Source organism: Artemia franciscana, chromosome 3, assembly GCF_032884065.1.
Source record: "Artemia franciscana chromosome 3, ASM3288406v1, whole genome shotgun sequence".
NCBI lineage: Eukaryota > Metazoa > Arthropoda > Branchiopoda > Anostraca > Artemiidae > Artemia > Artemia franciscana.
This window is the reverse complement of record NC_088865.1, coordinates 53,868,723-53,888,772: the sequence shown is the minus strand read 5'-3', so window position 1 is coordinate 53,888,772 and position 20,050 is coordinate 53,868,723. Positions and strand designations below refer to the sequence as shown.

At 35.5% G+C, this 20,050-nt stretch overlaps 2 protein-coding genes across 5 annotated transcripts in view; one reads left to right on the top strand and one right to left on the bottom strand.

Moving 5' to 3' along the window:
- LOC136025414 (zinc finger protein 883-like) overlaps positions 1–663 on the bottom strand; it is a 34,231-nt gene extending 33,568 nt beyond the window's left edge. For both annotated transcript variants that reach the window (XM_065701433.1, XM_065701435.1), the window contains exon 1: positions 558–663. The gene's annotated coding sequence lies outside the window, so the exon portion shown is untranslated. The remainder of the gene's footprint in view (positions 1–557) is intronic.
- LOC136025413 (uncharacterized) overlaps positions 1–20,050 on the top strand; it is a 73,974-nt gene that overhangs the window by 16,833 nt on the left and 37,091 nt on the right. For 2 of the 3 annotated variants that reach the window (XM_065701432.1, XM_065701431.1), the window contains exon 2: positions 18,443–18,705. The gene's annotated coding sequence lies outside the window, so the exon portion shown is untranslated. Of the gene's footprint in view, positions 1–8,473; positions 8,563–18,442; positions 18,706–20,050 lie in introns of those variants that run through there. The other variant, XR_010617090.1, reaches the window with a different exon arrangement.

Below are 20,050 nucleotides of genomic sequence, written 5' to 3'. Positions count from 1 at the left end.
TATATATATATATATATATATATATATATATATATATATATATATATATATATATATATGGTAAAATTCTAGTTAATTGACTTCTTCTTATCTCAGAAAGGGTTTAGGTTATGAAAATGAAACTTTCAGGGATGTGTCTAAGTGTTCCACAATTAAGTTGGATTAATAAATTTTACAATAGAATGCTGTATTTCTTCTTTTTTGATGCCAAATTTTCAATCAAGGTACGTGTTTTTGGTCATTTTTGACAAAAAATGTATGTTTTTCACTGCCAAAATTTGTTAGGTTAAGTAAGGTCAAAAAGTGCTTAAACTTGAACTAGCAAAATAAGCAATTATTATATTTGTAAAGAATATACAAAAAGGCATCAAGTGGTATAGGATTCACTTTATTTGTAAATCAAAATATGAACAACAATAACAAATCCATGTGGCTGCATAAATTTGAACCCTGGATATATAGGCTATGTTTTAAACTGTGAGATAAAACTGTTTTTCTTTGTTTTTTGCATTTTCCCTGGTCTTGTGTTACCCTAGGTGTTGATTTAGGGGACCTACCTCAGTGCTGTGATTGATATATTTAGACTTTTGGGTAATTCATTTTATTTTCAATTCTCCAGGGAATTGCACATCTTCCCGTTCTTCATTATTTACCTATACAGTGTTGCCGATCTAAATTTGCGAAGTATCTGTTTTTTGATAAAGCCACAGATTACGTAAGCTGAATCGTTTATCTTCTGCATTTGGGGAAACCTGTGCAGAAGAGAGCGATAACAAACACGAAGAGCCGTATTGGTACCGGCGGGATATCCATCCTTAAACTGCTGGGGATAGGCGATATGAGTATCCGCGCTTCCCACAGGTCCCCCAAGTTCTGAAAACCCCGTGATAAATTGATATCTGTTGGCTGAAAGCTTTTTTCCCCCGCATTTTTTCTCATATCATGCCGCCACCTAGCAAAATTAAGGCCACATCAAGTAGAAGACCAAAAAGGACTCATATAAGTCCGAAAAAAGGATTCGACAATTGTCTTGCCTGCAATATTGCATTAGAAAATGATTCTTATGCCATTCTTTGTGATGGGTGTGACAAGTGGATATGTACCGAGTGTCTAGACATGCCTGAACCTGAACATCTGCTTATCACGAAAATCTCCCGACGTGTAGATATTTGTATCAAGTGCCCAGCATGTAAATACGGATCAACATCTGTTAATAATCCAAATCCTAGTGTTGAGAATATCGTAAAAGCTACAATAAATAGCATGAAAAATGAGATCATTGATAAAATTCCATCTCAAGCGGCCTTTCAAGAAATTGTCCAAGCATCTTTAAAAGACTTGGAAACATCATTAAAAGCTTAAATCTCACAAACTGTCAGTGAGATAAAATCACAAGTGTCAGCACTGGAAACCCGGGTGTCCGAAAAATCCTCACTCTCTGAAATGCGTTCCGAAGTCCAGACGGTAGTTCTTAAACAGACAACAAGCATCAAAGCCAATCTTACCCAGCATCTTGATAGTGAGATCCAGCGCCACTTTTCTGAAGAAAGGGACAGACAACGTAGAGCCCTTAACATTGTTGCGTTTGGGATCCCTCCGCAACCCAATGACCAACTATTCATCAAGTCTTATATTGATCAAAAGTATAAGCTCAGAGACGTTCACATCAATAATGTGAGAAGACTTCCGATCCCTGCTAACTCTCTGCCATCTGCACGCCCTCCTCCTGTCCTTTTTACTGTCCCAAGCCTGGACATCAAAAGGTCAATCATCAACCGCTCCCGCGAGCTCCACGAGGATATACAATTTCCTGGTGACGCATCCAAGACAGAGAGAAACAGGAGGAAGGCTTTAGTTGAGGAGTTGAAAAGAAGAATAAGCTCAGGTGTGCCCAACCTCATGATCTTCAAGGGCCAAATCGTTCCAAAAAACGAGGCTGCTCATCGCAGTTGGGAAGCGCCACCCCGGTCCCATCCAAAGCAATCCACGATGGAAACCTAGTTATATCATCACATCCTCATGTGAATAGTTTTGTTTCCCCAGTGCTTCGTTTTGATAAATCGTCAGTTAATATTTCTTGTGAAGCTTCATCCAATCCTTCTTCAAATGTTTCCCATGTCAATTTAAGAGCTATTTCTGCTAATGTTAATTCAAATGTTATATCTAATAATTTGCTCTTGTCATGTCAGAATTCAGCGGATTCAAGTTTTTCAAGTACTATATCTGATATTACCTCTGAGTCTCAACAGCCAAATTTACCGAGTCAGAAGCCCCTTTCTGAAAATACTTTCCGTGTTCTTTCAAGCAATGTTGACTGTCTGACAAATAAGCTTCTAGAATCCGGAGTGCTTCTTAGGGAGGAAGCAGCAGATATTGCGAGTTTTGTTGATTGTTACCGAAACATAGTTTTTTGGCGGTTACTGAAACATCCCTACAGATCTCGGGATATCAACTATTTAGCAACCTGGAGCACTCAAATCGTCGAAGAGGAGTTGGTGTTTATGTAAGAGATGGTATCCAGGTTAGTATTGTAAATCCTACTATGCTTGATATATCTTTGATAGAAAGTGTTAGGCTTGATATCTCCATTGCTAATAAAAATTTGCGTCTTGGGTGCGTTTATCGAAGTCCAAGTGCTCCTTCCCTTGAAGATAGTGAATTGGCCCTCAAAACTATCATTGGTGAAATGACATCTTCAATTTCCCTTCCTAGCTCATTTGAGTTAAAAATCACTGGAGATTTTAATTTTCCTGCAATTGAGTGGGTTGAAGGAACTGGACATATTTCATCTAATAGTAGAGACTCACCTTTTTTATCTTGCCTATCAAATAATTTTCTTCATCAGACTATTGATAAGCCTACACGCTATAGAGCTGATCAGAATCCCTCGCTGTTAGACCTTGTCATTTTGCGTGATACTGATTCCCTCATTCGTAATGATTATTTACCGCCAATTGCTAGTAGTGACAACCTAGTTATTCTGTCTGTGTTGTCCCTAAATAGTCGTCCTCAACCTAAATTTCGTCCTCAGACTTTCACCGACTATGAGGCAATACAGCAGGAACTTTCATCTGCAAACTGGTCAATGCTTATCACCAGTGACATCAATGAGTCGTGGCTAAATTTAAAAAAAAACTCTTCTTGCTCTTGAAAAGAAACATTCCAGGGTTATTTTTAGGAAACAGCCCAAAACACTTCCCTTCCTCACTAAGGAAGTTAAGAAGCTGATTAACCAGAAATCTAGAGCTTGGAAACGGTATATGAAGAAGAAGAACCAGGAGACCCTTTCATTTTATAAGGCAGCAAGGAATCGTGTAACAGATTCTGTAAAAAAAACTGAAATCTGCCTACGAGGAAAATTTGGCTTCTGAGATCAAGTTAAACCCAAAATCTTTTTGGAGACATGTCTCTTCTAAAAACCCAAATCATCATACTATTCCTGACCTTGTTGACCACAGTGTATTACACTCATCTCCAATAGATAAGGCTGACATTCTAAATGCACAATTTGCATCTGCCTTTACCCAAAATTCAGGCACCTCCTCGCCAAATCCTCCATTGTATGAAGTGCTTTTCCCTGTGCCTGATCTGTCAGTAGGTGAATTAATGGTTTTCAATAGCCTTGAGAAGCTTGATGTAAATAAGTCAAAGGGACCAGACGGTGTTCATCCACGTCTTCTTAGGGAGTGTCGAAAAGCTCTCAGATACCCCCTGTGCATGCTCTTCCGGTTATCTCTTCAAAATGGGGAACTACCGCATGATTGGAAAACATCTTATATAACCCCGATCCATAAAAAGGGACGAAGAGACTCAGCAGAGAATTATCGTCCCATAAGTATCACCTCTGCAGTTGTTAATGTGCTTGAGAGATTTGTTAATAAAGCTCTAATTGAACATCTTGAGGTCAAAAATATCCTTTCCACATCACAACATGGTTTCAGATCTGGTAGATCTGTGGACACTAACCTTATCCAAACATATGAATTAGTGACTACACTGCTTGATGAGGGTTTTCCTGTCGACATGATTCTTCTTGATCTGTCCAAAGCATTTGACAAAGTTTGTCATGAATTCCTCATAATCAAATTGAGGGCTGCAGGTGTCAACGAAGGTGTTGTACAGTGGATTATGGGCTTCCTTTCTGAAAGATCACAGAGTATCAGAGTTTTTGATTTGCAAGGAACTCCTCATTTCTCTTTTCCCACAACTGTATAAAGTGGCGTGCCCCAGGGCACTATTCTTGTACCAACACTTTTCAACTTCTATGTTAACGAATTACCCACCCTTCTTTCAAATCTTATTATCCTTTACGCTGATGACTCAAAACTAGTTGGAAAAGCGGCTACTCCCTCTGACCAGCAATCAATTCAAACAGATCTTGATAGTCTAGAAAGATGGGCTAACATGTGGCTTCTGACTTTCAATGTTGACAAATGCCATGTAATTCATTTTGGCAAAAATAACAAGCATCATAAGTATTTCCTTCAAGACAACTTCCTTTCTGCTGTTTCCGATGAAAGTGATCTTGGGGCTATTGTAGATCACCAATTAAAGTTTAGCAGCCATGCTAAGTCTGTTGCATCTTCTGCAAATAAAACCCTCGGTATCATAAAAAGAACCATCTCCAGCCGACACCCTAGAGTTCTTATGAAGTTATATAAGGCGCTTGTACGTCCACGCCTGGAGGTTGGAATGTCATTGGCAGCCCCTTTCTTAAAAAGAAATAGGAAGTTGCTTGAGGATGTCCAGCGTCGTGCCACTAAGATGGTTATCAACATGAATAAATTTTCATACGAAGAAAGACTACGTCGTTTGAAGCTGCCGACGCTGACATACCGACGGAAAAGGGGTGACATTATTTTAACCAAAAAAATCCTCTCTAAAAATACCCTTCCCAGTCTCTTTGCACAGCCCTTGCATTCTGGTACTAGAGGACATTCTTTGAAGCTCTCCATGCAGCGTTCCACGAGTAGACATAGAAGCCACTTCTTCAGCCAAAGAATCATCATTATGTGGAACCAGCTCTCTGAAGAAACAGTTTCTGCTACTTCAATTGACATGTTCAAGTCCCACCTTGATAGGGAATGGCTCTGCCAGGAGTTCCTTTACAATTGGGAAGCTGTTGAGTCCTCCACAAGAGTCTAATCTAACAGCCACAATCTACACCAAACGAATTCACAACATGGTTTCAGATCTGGTAGATCTGTGGACAGTAACCTTATCCAAACATATGAATTAGTGACTACACTGCTTGATGAGGGTTTTCCTATCGACATGATTCTTCGTTATCTGTCCAAAGCATTCGACAAAGTTTGTCATGAATTCCTCATAATCAAATTGAGGGCTGCAGGTGTCAACGAAGGTGTTGTACAGTGGATTATGGGCTTCCTTTCTGTAAGATCACAGAGTGTCAGAGTTTTTGATTTGCAAGGAACTCCTCATTTCTCTTTTCCCACAACTGTAGATCTTGATAGTCTAGAAAGATGGGCTAACATGTGGCTTCTGACTTTCAATGTTGACAAATGCCATGTAATTCATTTTGGCAAAAATAACAAGCATCATAAGTATTTCCTTCAAGACAACTTCCTTTCTGCTGTTTCCGATGAAAGTGATCTTGGGGTTATTGTAGATCACCAATTATAGTTTAGCAGCCATGCTAAGTCTGTTTCATCTTCTGCAAATAAAACCCTCGGTATCATAAAAAGAACCATCTCCAGCCGACACCCTAGAGTTCTTATGAAGTTATATAAGGCGCTTGTACGTCCACGCCTGGAGGTTGGAATGTCATTGGCAGCCCCTTTCTTCAAAAAAGATAGGAAGTTGCTTGAGGATGTCCAGCGTCGTGCCACTAAGATGGTTACCAGCATGAATAAATTTCCATACGAAGAAAGACTACGTCGTTTGAAGCTGCCGACGCTGACATACCGACGGAAAAGGGGTGACACTATTTTAACCAAAAAAATCCTCTCTAAAAATACCCTTCCCAGTCTCTTTGCACAGCCCTTGCATTCTGGTACTAGAGGACATTCTTTGAAGCTCTCCATGCAGCGTTCCACGAGTAGACATAGAAGCCACTTCTTCAGCCAAAGAATCATCAATATGTGGAACCAGCTCTCTGAAGAAACAGTTTCTGCTACTTCAATTGACATGTTCAAGTCCCACCTTGATAGGGAATGGCTCTGCCAGGAGTTCCTTTACAATTGGGAAGCTGCAGAGTCCTCCACAAGAGTCTAATCTAACAGCCACAATCTACACCAAACGAATTCTTTTTTTTCTCATGGAGCATCACAAGGATGGATAATCCTTATATCGCTCCAAGCTGCAATTTAAGGATTTTAGAAAATTCACCCCTAACATGCCTAATTTGCAAATATATAGCCCAAATTATATATTTCCAATGTTTTCTGCCACCTTTTACTGGTTTTTCCAGTTCTTGTTTTGCCACAGTTGCCTCAATTAACAGCTACTAGGGTTGAGGGATAGATTGGCAGAATCAATAGAAAATATGTAATTTCAGCTATAGATTTCCATATTAGGAGGGTTGGGGCTAAAGTAGAGCAGGGCTGCATGTAGAATGTGCATGTAGAAAACTATAATTACTATGTAAATTACAAAGAATCATCTTTTTTAACAGGTTTTCTTCTATAGGTCTACAGGTCCTTCTCTTGGCTTATACCACATCAAGCATTATATAACCAGAGAAGAATAAGTAGCAAAAAGCTATATATACATAAGCATATGTTATTTAACAATGACTTCTCTAGTGCTTAACTATGACCCCTTAGTAATATTAACAAGAAATGAGGGTAAAACTGGTGCAAACAGTATTACTGGCTTTCATATAAAGTGAATATACCACTTGATGCCTTTTTTTATGTTCTTTACAAATGTAATAATTGCTTCTACTGCAAATTCAGATTTAAGCACTTTTTCACCTCTTGACCTCTTAAAAATGACCTATAAATGGGGTCATTACAAATCTGTAATAGTTTAGAAACAAATTTGGGCTATATATTTGCACATCAAGGTGGGGGGTGGTGGGTAAAGCATAGCATATATTATATACGTAAACTAACCATTGCTGTTTTTTTTTTAATGTGTTTATGCACATCAAATTTTAATGAGAAGAGAAATCACCAGTGCAACAGCACACACATAAAAAAAATCCAGCAATGGTTAGTTTACATATTTAATATATGCTATACTTTACCCACCCCCTGATGTGCAAATATATAGCCCAAATTTGTTTCTAAACTATTACAGATTTGTAATGACCCCATATATAGGTCATTTTTAAGAGGTCAAAAAGTGCTTAAATCTGAATTTGTGGTAGAAGCGATTATTATATTTGTAAACAGCATTAAAAAAGGCATCAAGTGGTATATTCACTTTATATGAGAGCCAGAAATACTGTTTGTACCAGTTTTACCCAATGGTAAAACTGGTGCAAACATATATAGGTAACAGAAAAAGTGAAATTTAGTGTAAATGACAATCAGGAACTGGATACTGGCTCAAGGGGGCCAAAAACAGGGCTATATAATTGTAGTTCAAAGAACGTGGTGATTTTTTAGTGAAAAAAAAAAAACACTTCCCTGGCTAATTTAGGACTTTGAATAAATTAGCCTACCAAAATTTTCCTATCCTATGCAATTGAAATAGTTTTCCCTTTTCAGAGCATTAAGACAATTTATCACAATAAAAAATATCCAAAGCATCTTGAATGGAATGACTGAAAGGCAAATGACAACCACAATTTGAAATCTTACAATTAAACTTCTGGGCACACAAATTGTATTAGGCTACCCAGCTCTGAAATAATTGCTGAAGGTGTATTTGCCTGTAAAATTAGAAACAGGCCCGAAGTCCCAGCCTCTTCCTTGTCAGAACTTCACATAGCATTAAAGCAATAATTACATGTGACTAATGTTGTTATTCTCGTGATTAATCTTGCCGTTTTAAGTGACACGTGGCCATACAAGTGTTTGTTGCTATCTTTTAGGGGTTAAACCTCGATTAGTAAAAATCCCATTGGACAAGTAAACAAACACAGGGCAAAGGTGATTTAAAACTATTTCTTCTTAAAAAAGCGTATGCATTAGAAAAAACTTTAAGGCTCTAGCTTATTACTTGTAAGGATTTTGCTCAGAGCTTGAAATAATTTCAAGCTAAAAATCCTTTCGCCCTTTAAGGATTCGGCTTAAGTATTTGGCCATTATGACCAAATCCTTAAAGGATTTTTCCAAAATCCTATGCGTGTGAACTTGGCATTACTACACCAATTAGGACAATGCCTTACAGAACCTTTATTAAGATAAGACAGAATTCGATTTGTCTTAACTGATCAACTTTTTCGGGAAATCTGGGAAAATACAGAAGCGTAGCATAAATCTGTCCAAAAAAGCATGATTTTGGGCTCAAGGAAGCATAATCCTCTTCGTCTAATCTCGTAACACTGCACTGATTATTCCCTGATACAACAGCACCTCACTTTGATCAATCTATAGTAGATAAACAGGGGCCATGATTAAAATCTTTACTTATCCGTAATAATCTTTTTTTGTAAGTATAACATTTGTAATTCAGTGTTACAAAGAAAATAGATAATTCGAAGGACTATATTAGTGGTTTTCCAAGTATAATTCTAGTTTATGACTTCTTGCAAGTAAGTACCTACTTCCACCCCCTCTCTCTCTAGAGGGTCTTGACCTTAAAAAAAAATGAGTGTTATATATTGCAACCTGATCTATTTTGCAACCTTTCAAAATAGATCTTCTGCTTGAATGAACTACAACAAAATTGTTTTCAGGGTAAAATGGTATTTTAGTTACTTCTTGCTATATTGGAAAGGGATTAGGCTAGGAAAAATGAAACTTTTGTGGCCTAGTCTACATGCTAAAGTATGTCCTGGGAAGGTATTTAAAGTACCCGCCTCCACTCCTCCCTTTAGACGATCCTTAAATTTGCCTCCATGACAGGTCTATACCTATTGAAATTTTGACAAAACAACATTTTACCTTAATTTTCAGTTACCAGTTGCTTTTTCTCTGCTGTTAGTTCTGAAAATGCAATTCCTGTTATTTGAGTAGAATTCTGAGCCATATCAATGGTTTTTTCCTTCAAAATTTAGGAAATGTACTTGCATATATTTAAAACCTTATAAATTGGGATTGAGCAAAGTTGTGAAGCTACTCAGAAAGTAAAACATAACAATGTTTCTAGAGCCTAAACATTACCTTGGACAAGCTGTATATAAAATAATAAAAATTATACTTTCAGAAAGAGATCTATACCCTAGCACAGAAAACGTCAAAGAAAGTTTTTATATAGCCTCATAGCTTTGCTAATTCCAATATTTAGTTTAGGGTTTGCAAGAATTTAAAAGAAATGTATTGGCTATTTAATTTGGGGGAACCATTAAATGTTATTGTAAATTCTAGTTTAGCTGCATTTTGCTATCTTGGAATGGTGTTAGGTGAAGAACAAGAAACTTTCAATAATAAATCCAGGGTCAAAAATATTCTGTAGGAAGGTGTTGTCAAGCTTTTATGTTAACCTCTTCTAACATTTAAGTCTTAGAAATGTGCCTACTTGATGAGCATTGAAGTTTTGATACTTTAAGGTATAGGTCTACAGACTAGAGCAAGACCTAGCCCTATTAGAATTTTGACAAAACGACATTTACCCAAATTTTCAGTTCTTAGTTTCTTTTTCTGTATTTTAGTTCTGAAAATACAGTTCCTATTATCTGAGTAGCATTTTAAGCCATATCAATGGTTTTTTTTTTTTCAAAGTTAAGAAATGTATTTGCAGATCTTTCAAACCTCATATTAAGCAAAGTTGTGGAGCTGAAAACAGTTGATTAAGGCTAATGAAAAAAAAATATAATGAATATATAATAGTTTAGAAACAAATTTAGGCTCTATATATTTGCACATTAGGGGGTGGGTAGGAGTAAAACATAGCATAGCAAATCCTTAGATTGCTCCAAGCTGCAATTTAAGGTTTAAGGTAATATATTAAGTATGTAAACTAACCATTGCTGTATTTAAGATATGCCATGCCATATCCCCCTCCCCCTAATGTGCAAATAAATAGCCCAAATTTGTTTGCATAAACCAGACTAAAATATGAACTAAATCAAACAGTTTGTGGTAACAAACTGTAGTAAGGAGCGACCCGGCTCAATAGTAAACAAAACTCTAAAAAACGGAATTTCGATGCTAAAAGATATATCAAAAGAATCGGATTTTTATGCTGATTATAAATATATAAGTTTCATCAAGTTTAGTCTTACCCATCAAAAGTTACGAGCCTGAGAAAATTTGTCTCATTTTGGAAAATACGGGGTAACACCCCCTAAAAGTCATAGGATCTTAACGAAAATTACACCATCGCATTCAGCATATCAGAGAACCCTATAGAAAAAATTTCAAGGTCCAATCTACAAAAATGTGGAATTTCGTATTTTTTGCCAGAAGACAAATCACGGGTGCGTGTTTATTTTTTTATATTTTTTTTTTTTTCCCAGGGTTCATCGTATTGACCAAGTGGTCCTAGAGTGTTGCAAAAGGGCTCATTCTAACGGAAATGAAAAGTTCTAGTGCCCTTTTTAAGTGACCAAAAAAATTGGAGGGCACCTAGGCCCCCTCCCACGCTCATTTTTTCCCCAAAGTCAACGGATCAAAATTTTGAGATAGCCATTTTGTTCCAAATAGTCGAAAACCATAATAACTATGTCTTTGGGGATGACTTACCCCCCACAGTCCCTGGGGAAGGGGCTGCAAGTTACAAACTTTGACCAATGTTTACATACAGTAATGGTTACTGGGAAGTGTACCAACGTTATCAGGGGGATTTTTTTGGTTTGGGTGTGGGGTTCAGGGGAGGGGGCTATATGGGAGGATCTTTCCTTGGAGGAATATTTCATGGGGGAAGAGAAATTCTATGAAAAGGGCGCAGGACTTTCAAGCATTACTATAAAAAAAAACAATGAAAATGTAAACATGAAAAAGTTTTTTCAATTGAAAGTAAGGAGAAGCATTAAAACTTAAAACGAACAGAGATTATTACGCATATGAGGGGTTCTAAAAATACTCTAGCATAAAGAGCGAGGTATTTAGGAGGAGATAAATACTTTGCTCTTTATGCTAAATTTTTTTTTAATAATTTCAACTATTTATTCTACGGCCTTTCTGATTCAGGGGTCATTCTTAAAGAATTGGGATAAAACAAGATTTAGTGTGAAGAGCAAGGTATTAACGAGGGGACCAACCCCCTCATATATATAATCAAAAATATAAGAATATAAAAGTTTGTTATGTAAGTTAATTCTTAAGTTACGTATTTTTTTTTACTAATAAAAACGTTCGTTAAAAATAAAAGATCTAGTTACCTTTTTAAGTAACCGAAAAATTGGAGGGCAACTAGACCTCCTTCCCCACCCCTTATTTCTCAAAATCGTCTGATCAAAACTAAGAGAAAGCCATTTAGCCAAAAAAAGAATTAATATGCAAATTTCATTTTTATAATTTATGTACGGAGAGCCAAAATCAGACATGCATTAATTCAAAAACTTTCAGAAATTAAATAAAAAAACAAGTTTTTTTAAATGAAAGTAAGGAGCGACATTAAAACTTAAAACGAACAGAAATTACTCCGTATATGAAAGGGGCTTTTCCTCCTCGACACCCCGCTCCTTGCGCTAAAGTTTGATTCTTTCTTGCAACTCTACTTTTTAAAACAATAAAAAACTTTAGTGTAGGGAGCGGGGTGTCGAGGAGGAAAAGATCAACCAATCTTGTGCTGTAAAATCGATTTTTTTTTCAGACATAAATTTTAGAATCTAGTGAAAACTCAATCCAGCTATGAGGTTTTGGCTTTAATAAAGTGATTAGTAAAGCCACCCCTTGAGGTATATCTCTGTTTTCCTTATTCACAAAGCAATAAGAGAATTCCATTAAGGACTTTCTTAAATTTTGTAATTTTTTCATTACTCACAGATAGTATTTGTTATTAGGAAAAATAGAGACTTTTTTTGTGTAGGATTTTTCATCCCTGCAAATCTAAGTGATTAATCTAATCTAAGTGATTAATAAAGCTAAGTAGAACTGGTTTTTCTTTAGATTGCAATCTGTATTGAATGAAATTCATTTAATTTTCATCAGTATTGAAAGAGAAAAGTGTCTGATCATGGATGCTAAAATGAAAATTGGGATAATACTTTAGAAACAAATTCGGTCTAAATATTTGCACATTAGGGGGAGGGGGAGTAAAGTATAGTGTGTCTGCATGCAAAATATGTTAGGTACAAGTATTCTGCTTATTATGAAGTAAGAATTATTTTCTAATTTCAAACTATCCAAATGCTTTACCCCCCCCCCCTACTAATGTGCAAATATATAGCCCAAATTACATATTTCCCATCTATTCCTTTACTTATCTTTTCTCATGCTAAGCTGAAAGAAACTAACAATGAAACTGGTTCTACTTTGTATCTATTTACATAGGCACTATCACTGACAGGTACCTTAAGCTGTACAGACTAATGCACTTTAGCATTAGCTACTAGCAAAAAAAAATGTTGTAATCTTTTTAGCCTGAAGTTTCTGTTTTTATCTACACTAACAAAAAATAATTCTTTGCTAAACTGTTCCAGTCCTCTTTCCCTATTTTGTATAGTTGAAATTTCGAATAAACGCATTTTCCAAATGTAAAGGTCGGAAGTATTGCTGATCTGATGAATAATGGTGGGATATTAATCTAGTTTAAAATTTAGTTGAAGTATTTTTTTTTAAAGCATCTTGATGAACCAGAATGCTGGATCAACCTCATCATAATTGAGCTAAAGAAAGCATTTGATTTGATTTGCCATAGAACTCTTATCCACAAGCTATTGACAGATTTTAATGTTAATGCATATTTGGAAAGGATAGTTGCAAATTTTCTTTCAGGTAGAAGTAAAATAAAACTAAGTATAAATCAGCCTACTCTGATCCACAGCCAATCCACTCTGGAGTTCCTCCAGAAATTTACTCCAGTTGTTTCTGCTAGTTTAGTTTACTCACTTGATCTTGTACATTATAATTATTGCATTTTCTATGCTTTCTATGCTTAATGGTATGTAAATTACCTCTAAGATTGTTCAATAAGTAATACTATAATTAAAACATTTATTATTGAGCTTACAATATAAATATATGTGTTGCAATATATAGTTTCCACCAAAAGTTGAACTGCTTGCCATCTTAGTGACAAATTTTGAATGTTAATGCAAAAAGAGTCTTCAATTTTAGCCTCACATTTGTAATCAACAAGCTCAAAGATTTTGCCCTCCAAAGTGTGGAGCATCCAGGAAACTTTTGACCATTCTAAGCAAAATATCTATCATGAAATTTTGATCAAATGCCATATCAGATGCTTGGGGTATTGAAAGGGTTGTAGATTGCTTTCTTCTTGGTTTTAGCCCTAAAACAGAGTCTAATACCACAGGTTTTGTTATAAAGTAAGCTGTTCTCCACCTTACTACTATGTGATGAGGCTAGGAAAAAAAACTATGTGAGAAAAATGTTTTGTTTTTTTTTTAAATCAAAGCCATTAGGTTGAGTGATTTGTCAAATCTCTATTGAGAAGATAATAAAGAGGAGATAGCTAAAAGCGGCTATTTTTTAATTAAGGCGAGGGCAAATTGGACAAAAGGAGAAAGTAATAAGAGTTAGTTAAAAATTGATGGAACTGTATTAATTTAGAAGTCAGTAATGTTGATCAAAGATTAGAAACAGTAGTGACTTTGCATTCGAAATAATACCTTTGGTGTACTGGCATATTGTCATCCTGTTGAAAATAGTAATAAACTCAATTTCAGAGAAAAACTATTTAATGGAGCATGCATGCTCAAGATTATGAAAGGCAGTATTTTATCCTGTTTCCCATGCATCAAAGAAACTAGTGATCTACACTAAGAAGGATTTAGAACTAAGAATATTTGGCAAAATTCTTTGTAAGACGCTATTTTTTCATCTATCTGATGCTATTTTGCATGGTACTGTGAATTTATATTAAACCAATATCTTGGGCAGTATCTGGGAATATATATTTTTTTATTAGTTCTTCTTTTGACATGTGAGTCGTTATATAGCTTTTTTCAGAGTTGTCTTTTAAATGTTATAATGTTTAGTGTGATAATCTTTGTAAAACTTGCTGCATTTGGTTTAGTAAATAAAAAAATTCATTGTTGGCATATTCAAATTTCTGATGGCACAAACCTTCATGTGCCTAGCAAATAAAACTCATATATTATCTAAGTAAAGTAAAACGTGTATATCTAGAATTATGTTGGACAAAACTAAAAATGACCTATTGGGACTGGAAGTTTTTTTTTCTGAAGCTTTTCACAAAGATTTAAAAAACTCTATTTATTGGTTGCTTCAAGGGATGTGCCTCTTAATCATAGAAAACCTAATCTTTTAAATGTTATAATGTTTAGTGTGATAATCTGCGTAAAACTTGTTGCATTTGGTTTAGTAAATAAAAAAATTCATTGTTGGCATATTCAAATTTCTGATGGCACAAACCTTTATGTGCCTAGCAAATAAAACTCGTATATTATTTAAGTAAAGTAAAACATGTATATCTAGAATTATGTTGGACAAAACTAAAAATGACCTATTGGGACTGGAAGTTTTTTTTTCTGAAGCTTTTCACAAAGATTTAAAAAACTCTATTTATTGGTTGCTTCAAGGGATGTGCCTCTGAATCATAGAAAACCTAATCTTTTAAATGTTATAATGTTTAATGTGATAATCTTTGTAAAACTTGCTGCATTTGGTTTAGTAAATAAAAAAATTCATTGTTGGCATATTCAAATTTCTGATGGCACAAACCTTTATGTGCCTAGCAAATAAAACTCGTATATTATTTAAGTAAAGTAAAACATGTATATCTAGAATTATGTTGGACAAAACTAAAAATGACCTATTGGGACTGGAAGTTTTTTTTTCTGAAGCTTTTCACAAAGATTTAAAAAACTCTATTTATTGGTTGCTTCAAGGGATGTGCCTCTGAATCATAGAAAACCTAATCTTTTAAATGTTATAATGTTTAGTGTGATAATCTTTGTAAAACTTGCTGCATTTGGTTTAGTAAATAAAAAAATTCATTGTTGGCATATTCAAATTTCTGATGGCACAAACCTTTATGTGCCTAGCAAATAAAACTCGTATATTATTTAAGTAAAGTAAAACATGTATATCTAGAATTATGTTGGACAAAACTAAAAATGACCTATTTGGGACTGGAAGTTTTTTTTTCTGAAGCTTTTCACAAAGATTTAAAAAACTCTATTTATTGGTTGCTTCAAGGGATGTGCCTCTTAATCATAGAAAACCTAATCTTTTAAATGTTATAATGTTTAGTGTGATAATCTGCGTAAAACTTGTTGCATTTGGTTTAGTAAATAAAAAAATTCATTGTTGGCATATTCAAATTTCTGATGGCACAAACCTTTATGTGCCTAGCAAATAAAACTCGTATATTATTTAAGTAAAGTAAAACATGTATATCTAGAATTATGTTGGACAAAACTAAAAATGACCTATTGGGACTGGAAGTTTTTTTTTCTGAAGCTTTTCACAAAGATTTAAAAAACTCTATTTATTGGTTGCTTCAAGGGATGTGCCTCTGAATCATAGAAAACCTAATCTTTTAAATGTTATAATGTTTAGTGTGATAATCTTTGTAAAACTTGCTGCATTTGGTTTAGTAAATAAAAAAATTCATTGTTGGCATATTCAAATTTCTGATGGCACAAACCTTTATGTGCCTAGCAAATAAAACTCGTATATTATTTAAGTAAAGTAAAACATGTATATCTAGAATTATGTTGGACAAAACTAAAAATGACCTATTTGGGACTGGAAGTTTTTTTTTTCTGAAGCTTTTCACAAAGATTTAAAAAACTCTATTTATTGGTTGCTTCAAGGGATGTGCCTCTGAATCATAGAAAACCTAATCTTTTAAATGTTATAATGTTTAGTGTGATAATCTGCGTAAAACTTGCTGCATTTGGTTTAGTAAATAAAAAAATTCATTGTTGGCATATTCAAATTTCTGATGGCACAAATCTTTATGTGCCTAGCAAATAAAACTCGTATATTATCTAAGTAAAGTAAAACATGTATATCTAGAATTATGTTGGACAAAACTAAAAACGACCTATTGGGACTGGAAGTTTTTTTTTTCTGAAGCTTTTCACAAAGAATTAAAAAGCCCTACTTATTGGTTGCTTCAAGGGATATGCCTCTGAATCATAGAAAACCTAATCTTTTAAATGTTAGAATGTTTAGTGTGATAATCTGCGTAAAACTTAATGCATTTGGTTTAGTAAATAAAAAAAAATTCATTGTTGGCATATTCAAATTTCCGATGGCACAAACCTTTATGTGCCTAGCAAATAAAACTCGTATATTATCTAAGTATAGTAAAACATGTATATCTAGAATTGTGTTGGACAAAATTAAAAATGACCTATTGGGACTGGAAGTTTTTTTTTCTGAAGCTTAAGTCGCGACCGGATCTGGTGACATTGGGGGGAGTTTGGGGTGGGGGAACCTAAAATGGTGAAAAACGCTTAGATTGGAGGGATCGGGATGAAACTTGGTGAGGAAAATAAGCAGAAGTCTTAGATACGTGATTTACATAATTGGAACGGATCTGCTCTATTGGGGGGGGGGGTGTTAATTCTGAAAAATGACGTATTTTCAACTTACGAAGGAGTAATCGGATCTTAATGAAATTTCATATTTAGAAGAACCTCATAACTCAGAACTCTTATTTTAAATCTCAACCGGATCCAGCGTAATTGAGGGGGGGCAGTTGGGGGGTACTGGAAATCTTCTGAATACTTAAAGCGGTGAGATCAGGATGAAACTGGATGGGAAGAATAAAAACCTGTCTAAGATACGTGACTGACATAACCGGACCGGATCTGCTCTCTTTGGAGTTGGGGGGGGGTAATTTTGAAAATTGGGGTATTTGTAACTTACGAAAGGGTGACCAGATCTTAATGAAATTTGATATTTAGAAGGATCTTGGGCTTTAAAGCTGTAATTTTAAATTCCGACCAGATCCTGTGACATTGGGGGGATTGGAGGGGGAAACCGGAATTCTTTGAAAACGTGAAAATTGGGGTATTTTTATCTTACGAATAGGTGATCAATTCTTAATGAAATTTGATATTTAGAAGGAATTCATGTCTCATAGCTCTTATTTCAAATCCTGACCAGATCTTTTGACATTGGGGGGGAGTTGGAGGGGGAAATATTGGAAAACACTTTGAGTGGAGGAATCGGGATGAAGCTTGGTGGATGGAATAAGCAAATGTCCTTGATCCGGAACCGTACTGGATTCACTCACTTTTGGGGATTTGGGGGGAGGGGTTCAGTGATTTGACGATTTTGGTGCTTCTGGACGTGCTAGGACGATGCAAATTGGTAGGCGTGTCAGGGAGCTGCACAAATTGACTTGATAAAGTCGTTTTCCCAGATTCGACCATCTGGGGGCTAAAGGGAGAAGAAAAATTAGAAAAAATTAGGTATTTATAACATATGAGTGGGTGATCAGATCTTAATGAATTTTGATATTTAGAAGGACATCGTGACTCAGAGCTCTTATTTTAAATCCTGACTGGCATTAAGCCTCTTATTTTCCTTTTAAATCAATCTATTGATTCATAGAATTGCGTTACAGCTCATACCATATGATATCTTGGCTCTTAGCTCTTCATGCCTCTTCACAAGTGCCATATGAGCTCTTAGCTCTTGTAAAGTCTAAAACCGCTCTATCTTGACAGCTCCACAGAACTTGCTATGGTGACAAACTCTTATCATTCTTAAAAACGAAGAAAAATTTAAAAATAACAGGCGATTTGAGAACTTCTGTGGAATCATTCCTTTGAAAAAGGGTCTTCAATAAAATAGGTGGTATCTGGAGCAGGATTGGTAAATTCTGCTTGTTCATAAAAGAGGCAGCTCCATCTAAATAATTAATCGACTAAATAATTTTACCAGTTGATCTTCTGTCTGCCTACATTACTCAGTCATTGCTAGTAAAATTGTCATAATTGATTAACTTGCTAACTGAAAGATAGACATACTTTTCGATGACGTTTTCCAAATATAACAGTCACTACCATCATAACTGCTTTATAAAAGGACTGAATCAGGATAAACGGGCCAAGTTAAAAGGCTGCTTTTATTCTACATTGCAGAAAGTCCAGAAAACAATGGTTCGAAGAGGTAGACCCCCCCCCCCAGGGTATCCACCCAGCAAATAGTCTTAAATAGAGTTTGCTAGTTTGATTTATCTATAAAATTATGGATCAGTGTGTCTATTTAAGGTTGCACCTATAAATTACGATATCCTTAATAGTGTCTTTTTTTTCAAGGATCTCCGTACATTCTAAAGAATCTAGAATCAAAGACCGACTATTCGTTCCGCTTCTCCGCAAGAAACTCGGCGGGAATTTCTACGTACGGAGAAGAAACCTATATAATGGCAGAACGAGCTGCTCCAGAGAAACCGAAAATCATCGCGACTCCAACCGGAGATGTAGTTCATTCTCCATACTCGGAAAAGTACAACTTGACTTGGACCATCATGCCTGCTAATGGAGTACCAATCAACAAATTCTAGATAGTATATTTTCCAGTGAGTAATCATATTTATGTGTGTTTAGATTTGTTATGTAGTTACAATATTTTTCCTATTTTCAAATCTTATTAGAAACTAGTCAGAATAAAAAAAAATCCAGAAGTCTAAAAATAATTATTGGAATCATCCATGTTATTATTATTATAGTTAATGGGTTTTCGACTGGCTGTCCTTACCCATTCCCCTTCTTAGGGCAGCTATGGTCTTCTTCCTTATTTTTGGTGTGGGGTGGGGGAAGTAGAAGCTGGATAGATCGATGAGTGGTGAATTTACTGTCTTTTGTTAGAGCTTTGTCTACACTCGCTTTTGAAGAGTAACCAAAGGGGCACTGTTTGATTTTAAATATATAAGTGTCATCAAATTTAGTCGTCAATTTCTTACTCATCAAAAGTTACGATCCTGAGAAAATTTGCCTTGTTTTGGAAAATAGGAGCACCCTCTAAAAGTCATACGATCTTAACGAAAATCACACCATCGCATTCAGCGTATCAGAGAACCCTACTGTAGAAGTTTCAAGCTCTTATCTACAAAAATGTGGAACTTTGTATTTTTTGCCAGAAGACCGATCACGGGTGCGTGTTTATTTGTTAGTTTGTTTTTTTCCCCAGGAGTGATCTTATCGACTAAGTGGTCCTAGAATGTGGCAATAGGGCTCATTCTAACGGAAATTAAAAGTTCTAATGCCCTTTGTAAGTGACCTAAAAATTGGAAGGCACCTAGGCCCCCTCCCAAGCTTATTTTTCCCAAAGTCAACGGATCAAAATTTTGAGATAGCCATTTTGTTCAGCATAGTCGAAAAACATAACAACCATGTCTTTGGGGACGACTTTCTCCCCACAGTCCCCAGGGGAGGGGCTTTAAGTTACAAACTTTGACCAGCGTTTACATACAGTAATGATTATTTGGAAGTGTTCAGACCTTTTCAGGATGATTTTTTTGTTGGGGGGGGGGAAGGGCTAAGTGGGAGGATTTTCCCTTGGAGGAGTTTGTCATGGGAGAAGAGAAATTCCAATGAAGGGGGCACAGGTTTTTGAAGTATTATTAAAAAAAAAAAAACAATGAAAAAATAAATATGAAAAAGTTTTTTCAACTGAAAGTAAGGACCAGCATTAAAATTTTAAAACGAACAGAGATTATTACGCATATGGGGGGGGGGGTTCCATCTCTTCCTAAGTAGCTCGCTCTTTACGCTAAAGTATTTTTAGTAATTTCAACAATTTTTTCTACAGCCTTTGTGATTTAGGGGTCAATCTTAAAGAATTGGGACAAAATTAAAGCTTTAGTGTAAAGAGTGAGGTATCAACGAGGGGACAAACCCCCTCATATACATCACAAAAATATA